This window comes from Triticum dicoccoides, chromosome 2B, assembly GCF_002162155.2.
Source record: "Triticum dicoccoides isolate Atlit2015 ecotype Zavitan chromosome 2B, WEW_v2.0, whole genome shotgun sequence".
NCBI lineage: Eukaryota > Viridiplantae > Streptophyta > Magnoliopsida > Poales > Poaceae > Triticum > Triticum dicoccoides.
The window spans coordinates 796,909,297-796,918,547 of record NC_041383.1 but is presented as its reverse complement, the minus strand read 5'-3'; positions in this window follow the sequence as shown (position 1 = coordinate 796,918,547).

Genomic DNA, 9,251 nt, shown 5'->3' with positions numbered 1-9,251 from the left:
TGATCAAGGGGGGGGGGGGCTTGCCTGGTTGCTCTGGCAAGGAGGGGTCGTCAACTCCGCGTCGAACTAGGTAGTCGTCAGCAGTCTCGGCGTTTACCGGAAAGAAGTAACGGAGGGGGAACACAATAAATAACTAAGCAATCAAAGTATCACAAAGCGTAGCATGGTAATACGCGGTGCTAGAGGTCACCTAACGCAGTAGGAGGTGATACCGGTGAAGGGGGGGAACATCCGGGAAAGTATCCCCGGTGTTTCACGTTTTTAGACAGATGAACCGGAGGGGGAAAGTTGCGTGTTCGCTATGCTAGGCATGTGGGGTGGACAAACGGGTTGCGTATCCGGATTCTTTGGATTTTTCTGAGCAACTTTCATGTAGAAAACATTTTCATCCGAGTTACGGTTTAATTCCTATGAATTTTTAAAGATTAAAGTATTTTTTGGAATTATTCAAATTTAACAGAAATGGAAGATGGAGTCAGCATGACGTCAGCAATGCGTCAGCATTCGGCTGACCTGCTGCCTGGTCAAACTGACAGGTGGGGCCCACATGTCAGCCTCTCTGGGTAAAACAGTGGGTTAAACTAATCTAACAGACTGATTAGAGGGGGTGGGCCCCAAGTGTCAGTGACTAACTAACTACTAATTAAATAATAGATTTTAACTAGCAGTTTTATTTATTTAGAAAATGTTTTAAACAAGTGGGGCCCACATGTTAGTCTCACTGGGCAGCCCAGCCAGCAGTTGACTGGGTCAAGCCAGTCAACTGGGCCAGTCAACTGGGCCACCAGGGCCCACTGGTCAGTGACTCGGGGGCGGGGCCTACTAGGTTACGTCGGCGTCGGCGCCGGAGAGAGAACTCCGACGACCAAGGCAACGGCGGCGCCTCGCCGGAGTTGGCTGGGGCCGCGTTACAGGGGGCCTCCGGACCTGCGGCTTGGACCTAAGGGCGCGGCTCGGTGCCGCGCACACGATGGTGACGACGACCGGCGTCGGGAACGACCGGAGCATCGCCGGCGGCGAGCGGAGGTGGCCACGGTGTTCGGGAGCGCGTTGGGAAAACCTACGGGGCGCCAAATCGGCCGCGGCTGGTCGCGTTCGAACGGGAATTCGACGCCGCATCCAGCTACGGTGGCGGCGCGGTCCGTAACGGTCTGGAACGACGACGGCGAGAGGCGGGGCAGACGCCGGCTTTCGGGCGCGGTTGGAGACGAGGATAGAGGGTACGGGGAGGCAGGGGAGGAGGCACGGACGATTGGGAGGCCTCCGGGAAGTGCTAGGGGCACTAAGCCGTGCTCGAAAGCGAGCTCGACCGGTGGTGGCTGAGACGGCGTGGCGCGACAGCGGTGACGGGCTCGCCCATGGCAGCAACGATGGTATACAGGCACGGGAAACAGCGGGGGAGAAAGGGGAGGAGAGGTAAGTGCTTACAGGGCGCCTGTAGAGGAGTAGAGCGGGCTCGGGGGAGGCCTGGGGCAGACGAACGGCGCCGGTGGAGCTCCGGCGTCCCGAGGAGGAAGACGACGGCGTGACGGCACTCCAGCGCCTCCGAGCTCTTGTGAATGGCACCAGGGTGCGTAGAGGACGACTGCAAGGTGCTGCGTCATGGCAGAGACGTGCGTGGTGGCCGGTGGTCATGTCGGAGCATGGTGGATGGCGATGGTGGGCGTTCGGGCGAAGCGAAGAAGGGGATCTGGTGGGGAGAGGGAGTGGCGGAGAGGGAGAGTAGCGTGGAGTGGGCGAGCGGGGAGGGAGCCCGAGGGTCGGGGGCTGCCCTTATCCCCTCGCCGGCGACGTGGCAGCGCGGGGCGCCGCGCCGGGTCTGGTGGGAACGAGCTGGGGTGGCTCGGTCGCGTGAACAGAGAGGAGAGGGATGGCCAGGAGGGGGAGTGGGCCGGCCTAGCTGGGTCGGCTGGCTAGGTGCGGTCCCGGGGGCAGGGGCTGTGGCGCGCGGGTGGGTTGGTGGCCAGCTGGGCCAGTCGGCCCAGTGGGGGGGGGTCTTTCTCCCCTTTTTTGTATTTATTTGTTTTCTGTTTATTAGTTTTCTATTTTATTTTGTATATATTTTGTTTTACAAAATATACAAGTAGTATCTAAATTAGTGCTACAAAATACCCCCACGCCACAAAAAGTTTGGTGACAAAATAAAATAGTTTAGTAATTTATTAATTGTAAAAGGCGTTTAATTAATTGCTTTTGCTACTGTTTAAATCCTTATAGTTCATTTAAGCATTTTATAAAAGCTTGGTTTCTCCACCATAATTGCTTACGATTTATTTGAAACAACCTGAACATTTTAGTTTTAATTTTTGAAAACTTTTGTTGTTTGCTTTTCTTTTGAATTTGAATTTGAATCGGTTTCGAACTAACGCGAGATTAGCAACAGTAATCGAGGTGACGTGGCATTATTAGCAGAGATTACTGTACCTTGATTATCCGGGCGTCACACCAAATCCTTTGTTTTGTTTTATTTGTGGTATTCGAGTTGCTTCAAAGTCAAGTGTTGATTCCATACCTTTCAAGCGGTGTTCTCATATTTTTATGGGAGTACTAATCCTTCTTGATCAATGAGGTTGTCATGTCAACTCTTTTCCAACCGGTGTGCTTCTCTTCAAGTGGATCCGATCATTCCAACATTTGTGAGATCAATTCTAATTTTTCTCAATGGTATCCATTCCTTCTGCCAAAGTTGCCTTTGTTTTCCCGCCCTCCCACCCTTTTTCTTCAAGGACTCAGATTTTTTAATCAAGTATCCTTTTTACTGATGGGAAGTCTCTCCATTCTTTTTCGTCAATGTTCTTATCTGGTGATTTCCCATGAAGGTGCTCAACAGTTTCAAGTTCATCATCCTTCATTGCTGTTTCTTCTTCGGTGGATCCAATTCAAGCTTTCGATATTCGTCATATTCTTTCCTCGTTCCTAATGTTTTTCCATGTTGGTGCACCTCTTAATCATTCACTTCTCGCTATTCATTTGTTCTGGAGTGCTGAAGATATCTCACAAGACTTCTATTTCCATTCTCAATCCATTCAAAATATCTCGAGGTTTTTCTCTCATTCAAGCTATCTAATTCTACCGGTGCAATCTCTATTTCAAGCAATCCTTCAATGATGTTTCTTTCGAGTGGGCCCTAACCCACAGGTCTTTTTCCAGGATCTTACCTGACTCTTCTAATTATTATGGAGCCATTCCTAATTCTTTTCGAGTTTGACATAAGAATGAATTTCATCAGTCAGATGTTTTCCAAGATCGATTCCAAATTATTTTGCAGTGTTGGCTCAACCTCTTTGTTTTTCTTTCTCCCGGAGTATCTCAACAATTCATGGTGGTTCTCATCTTCATTCTCAACATTTGAAGACCGAAGAAGGATTTCTCTTGAATCTTGCTTCATTCTCTTCAAGATTCATGGTTCTAGCGTTATGACATCCTCTCATAATTGTTTTCGATTGTGAGAAATATTTTCACCCATCCGGAGCATTTCATGAGTTGTTTACATTTCTTTCCTCCGAAGGCCATCATGTCATAATTCTTCATTCTCAGCATGTAGCTATCATTCTCCAAATCTTACCTGTGAAACATTCAAATATCCTCTAATCAGTTCATGTTCTCTTCGTTTTCATGTATCTAAATCCCTTCAAGTATCTTCATTCGTTTTCAAATTCTTCCCGGTGAATTGTGCCTTTGCTAATCTCATTTTCAATTCTTACGGTGGTTCGTTCAAGATTTCACTTCCTTCGTTATCATATCAATTCATTCGTTGTTTCCGAATCCCACCGGTGGTTCCATCAATACCTTCTCAAGTTTGCGCTATATCTCTCTTAATCCTTTCTACGGGAATAAGTAGTATGCCAAATCCGTTGCTTGTCATCAATTTAAATTGGTGAAGGATACGCATAACGTAATTCTTATCATTGTTTCATCCAAGTGATCTAGTTTCTTCTTTCCAGAGTTGTTCATCATGTCACATTTCTCGATTCGAGATGCTTCATCTTTTTTTTCCGGAGTTCCAAGTTTTCCTCTTTATCTCGTCGCGAAGCTTCATCTAAATCATCACAAGGCTCACCTTGTTCTTTCAACTTCCCTTTCTTTCTATCATCCTTTTTATTACCAGAGTTCTTCATGGAGGCTCTACATGGTGGTTCGTCAAGGATTCTTTCATTCTTCAATTGTTCCTCAAGATTTCTCTCGAAGTTATGATCCGCCAAGCTATACTCAAAATTAAACATGGTGCTCAACACATGTTTTGTTTTGAGGCGTTCAAGTATTCTTCTTCTTGCATTTAGAAGTGCAATCTTTCTACCTTATCATTTGAGGTGGTGTTATATCATTCTTGACAATTTGAGTTCGTGTTCATGATTCATATGTTGTCAAGAATGAGATATTTTAAATCCATCATTTTCTCTTCGTTCAGGAGATCGTTTCAACCTATTAATGCCTCCATTGGAGTTATCTTGTGTCATATTTCACCTAAAGCCTTCCATTGGGAATGTTGCTATTTGTGGTGCTTATCAATGATCCAAGTTATCTCTTTATCATCTTTGTGGAAGAAGTGTTCATCTCTTCGTCGATCTAAAGCAAGCAATTGTTTCCTTTAGTGGTCAGTTGTTACCTCATAATATTGAGATGTTTTCCATAAGCCCACTACAAACTTATTCTTTTCGTTGTTGGTCTTCCAACAACTTTGTTCTAACCTTCTTGCAAGGATGCTTTCCAAATTCAATTGTGGTAGGAGTTGTCATTTCCTTCTCCGTTCCCTTTATCACAACGATATAGCTTCTATTCTTTCATTTCAGAGTCATTGTGATGTTGCGCTCTTCACCCATCACCTCGTTTTGTCAAGATCATGTTATTTTCATGCTTATCCATTTAACCGTAGTGTTGTGTCATCTCTTCAAGTTCTTTCATCTTATCAAGTTTTGCCTCTCTTTTCAACCTTAGTGCTGTCTGAAATCCTTCTTACCCAGTGTGCCATTCTTTCAATAGTTCCGGAGGTAGGTATCATCCCATCTTCTCAAGTTCATGTTCTATTCCTTCCATGTTCAACCAGAGTGCTGCCCGAATTCATCCTCTCTCATCTTGTTTTAACCGGAGTGGTTTCGAATTCTATCTTGTCCATTAAACTCTTGATTCATGTCTTTGCAACCTTCAAGTTCTCATAATGTTCCTTGTTCCTCTTTTCTAACAGATTGTTTGCAATCTCGTTCATCTCTGTTGTATTCTTTCTTTTATATTGCTCAACCTCTCAAGGTTCGTGGTTTCACTCATTTGTCGAAGAAGCAACTTAGTTTTACCTCCTCTCTTCCTCTTCTGTTTTCCCTCCGGTGCCATCCTAGATCTCGGGACGAGATCCTCTCGTAGTGCTGGAGTGTTGTAACGCCCCGGATACAACTTTACATATTCGTAACTCCAACTCTTGCCTTTTCCGGAGATGCGATATGTTATTTTCTTCGTGGTTGGGTTTTTGTCGTTCGTTTTGCATTTTATTCATGTCTTGCATTTCATCTCATCGCATCATGAGCATTGCATCGGCATTGTTTTCATAAAACTTGCATCCGTTGTTAGTTGCCGCTTCTCCCTCGCCTCCGTTGACGTTTCTCAGACCAACCGTTCTTTTGTTGTCCGACCGTTTGGCCCTTTCTGCACAGTGCACTGACCCCCCTCGCGCGCGTCCGAGACTTCCCCAAACCCGACCTGCTCAGTCATCACCGTTGGATTTAGTTCGTCCCCTAACATCTATAAAACATCTCCGTTTTATTATTTGGACTCCCTATCATATTTATTCTCCTTTGTCGGATTTTGATCGGATGATCCAAACCCCCTCTCTTTTCCCTATATATAGTCAAACCTTAATCCATTTGAGACCAAACCCTAAAATCTAGGGATCTGTCCCATCCTCCCAGCCGCGCCGCCACTCCAACAAATCCCCTCGGGATCCATCCCCATCCAGTCAGTGCCCGCTTCCCCAATCCATCCTCTCCTCGATTTCAGATGCCAGCCAATCCCTCGAGCCGGCCGCAAGCAGCGCCGCCAGCAGGACCTCGCGCCCCTGCCTTCTCCCTTTCTTCTTTCCTCCGTCTCCCTCGTTGCTCTCTGTCTCACCCGATTCTCTCTCTGTGTTCTCTGTATCAGCGCCGTCGCCGGAGAAGCTCCTCATGCGCATCTAGGAGGACGACACCCGAGGCCGAACGGATCCGCGACAAGCTCCGCCGCCGCGCCATCTTCAGGCGCTCGAGCACGAGCTCGCCCGCGCCACGTCTTCCTCCTTGTCGTGCGGGTCCAGGAGGCTCGCCGCCTAGCCGCATCGCCTTGTTGCCGCGCCTGCTTCGCCAGGGGCCATCCTCGCCCTCGTCCTTGCAGCAAGTCCCGAGCCCGACCCCGTCGCCTCCTCTGCTTCGCCCGCGCCTACCGCCGGCCGGCCATGGCCAGGTCGCCTCGCCTCCTCTCGCTCTCACTCCGGCCCTTTCTCTGTCCCTGTCGCTTGACTGAATTTTCCCTGCCATGGCCCTGCAGTTCCTCCCCGCCTCGGAGCTCCTTTGCGCAGCCGGACCCGCCTCCATCGGCCTCCGTTCGGCACGCCGCCGCCGGGATCTGCTCGCCGCCTCGCTGACCCGTCCCCGGCCAGCAGTGCCCTCGCCGGAGGCCACCAGCGCCATCGCCAAGTCCCAGCGCCGCCGGCCTCTGCTCTCCCTGCATCGAGCAGAGGGGGCTTCGCTCGCCCGCTCGTCCTCGAGCGTTGACCGCGCCAGCGTGGACCAGATCTAGCTGGCCCAGCTTGCTCGCCCTAGCCCAGCACCAAACCGGCCCATGAAGCCTGGTGAGCAGCCCCGCCCCTGTGCATTGATGGGCCAGCCTCAAATTCGGCCTGCATTGTATTTTTTTTCCCTGCTGCGAATTTAGACATTTATCCAGGATTTACTGATTTACAGAAAAGCCCTTGCACATCATGCATATAATAACTAACAAACCGTGCATCGGATTAAAATGATTTATATATGAAAAATGCTTAGAATTTTGTGTAGATTAATAATTTTCCACTTCCATCCATGTTAAATATGATTAAACTTGCTGTTTGCTTTATTTTTGTTAAATAACATGTTAAAATGATTTATTTCATAACTAAATAACCGTAGTTCTGTTTTAAATAAACTTTATATGTAAATGGGGTGGAAAAAATGCCTAGTTTAACATGGTCCACTTTATTTTCCTATTTAACAACTCTAAAATATGTTTTAGGGCAGAACAGTGCCAAATCTAAAATATGCACATGAGGATTTTCCGGAATTGTTGATTGTTATTTCCGGCCTCATTTAAACTTGCCTAAATAGGTAGTTTTATTATGCCTCACCTCTTGCCATGTTTGACAACATTTAATATTGTTGAGTAGCTTATAACGAGATCAAACTAAATAATTGCATGTGGTGTTTTGTTAATATGCAACTCGTTGCATATTGAGCTCCACTTAACTTGTAGTATTGTTTGTTGCACTTTGCCATGCCATGCCTCATTAAACCGGACATGCATCATACTTGATTGTGCATCATGCCATGATTATGCTTGTGTGTTTACCATGTTGTTTGTTTCTTTCCGGTGTTGCTTCTTATTCCGGTAATGTTGCGATTGTGAGGATTCGTTCGACTTCATCCGTTCGTCTTCTTCATGGACTTGTTCTTCTTCCTTGCGGGATTTCAGGCAAGATGACCGCTACCCTGGATCTCACTACTATCATTGCTATGCTAGTTGCTTCGTTCTATCGCTTTGCTGCGCTACCTATCACTTGCTCTTCAAGCCTCCCAAATTGCCATGTCAGCCTCTAACCTTTGACACCCTTCCTAGCAAACCATTGTTTGGCTATGTTACCGCTTTTGGCTCAGCCCCTCTTATAGCGTTGCTAGTTGCAGGTGAAGTTGAAGATTTCTCCATGGTGGACAGGATTTTGGTTGGGATATCACAATATCTCTTATATTATTAATGCATCTATATACTTGGTAAAGGATGGAAGACTCGGCCTTATGCCTGGTGTTTTGTTCCACTCTTGCCGCCCTAGTTTCCGTCATACCAGTGTTATGTTCCTGGATTTTGCGTTCCTTACGCGGTTGGGTGATTTATGGGACCCCCTTGACAGTTCGCTTTGAATAAAACTCCTGCAGCAAGTCCCAACCTTGGTTTTATCATTTGCCTCACCTAACCCTTTTTCCCTTGGGTTTCCGGAGCCCAAGGGTCATCTTTATTTTAGCCCCCCCGGGCCAGTGCTTGTCTAAGTGTTGGTCCGAACCGAGTAGACTGCGGGGCCCCCTCGGGGAAACTTGAGGTCTGGTTTTACTCGTAGGATGTCTCATCCGGTGTTGCCCTAAGAACGAGATATGTGCAGCTCCTATCGGGATTGTCGGCGCATCGGGCGGCTTTGCTGGTCTTGTTTTACCATTGTCGAAATGTCTTGTAAACCGGGATTCCGAGTCTGGTCGGGTCTTCCTGGGAGAAGGTCTATTCCTTCATTGATCGCGAGTGCTTGTCATGGGCTAAGTTGGGACAGCCCTGCAAGGTATAATCTTTCGAAAGCTATGCCTGCGGTTATAGGCAGATGGGAATTTGTTAATGTCCGGTTGTAGATAACTTGACACCAGATCTGAATTAAAACGCATCAACCGTGTGTGTAGCCATGATGGTCTCCTTTTGGCGGAGTCCGGGAAGTGAACACGGTTTCTGTGTTATGTTTGACGTAAGTAGGAGTTCAGGATCACTTCTTAATCATTGCTAGCTTCACGACCGTTCCGCTTGCTCTCTTCTCGCTCTTATTTGCGTATGTTAGCCACCATATTTGCTTAGCCGCTGCTGCAACCTCACCACTTTACCCATTCCTTTCCCTTTAAGCTTTGCTAGTCTTGATACCCATGGTAATGGGATTGCTGAGTCCTCGTGGCTCACAGATTATTACAACCACAGTTGCAGGTACAGGTTATGCGATGATCATGACGCGAGAGCGATGCTTGCTTGCGTTGAGTTCTTCTTCTGCTTCTTCTTCGATCAGGGGATAGGTTCTAGGTCGGCAGCCTGGGCTAGCAGGGTGGATGTCGTTTGAGTTTCTGTTTGTGTTTCATCCGTAGTTGGATGATGCTCTTATGTATTGTGATGTTGTATTCGTGTGGCATTGTATGCCTTATGTATGTATCCCCATCTATTATGTAATGTTGATGTAATGATATCCACCTTGCAAAAGCGTTTCAATATGCGGGTCTATCCTTGGTGGGACCTTCGAG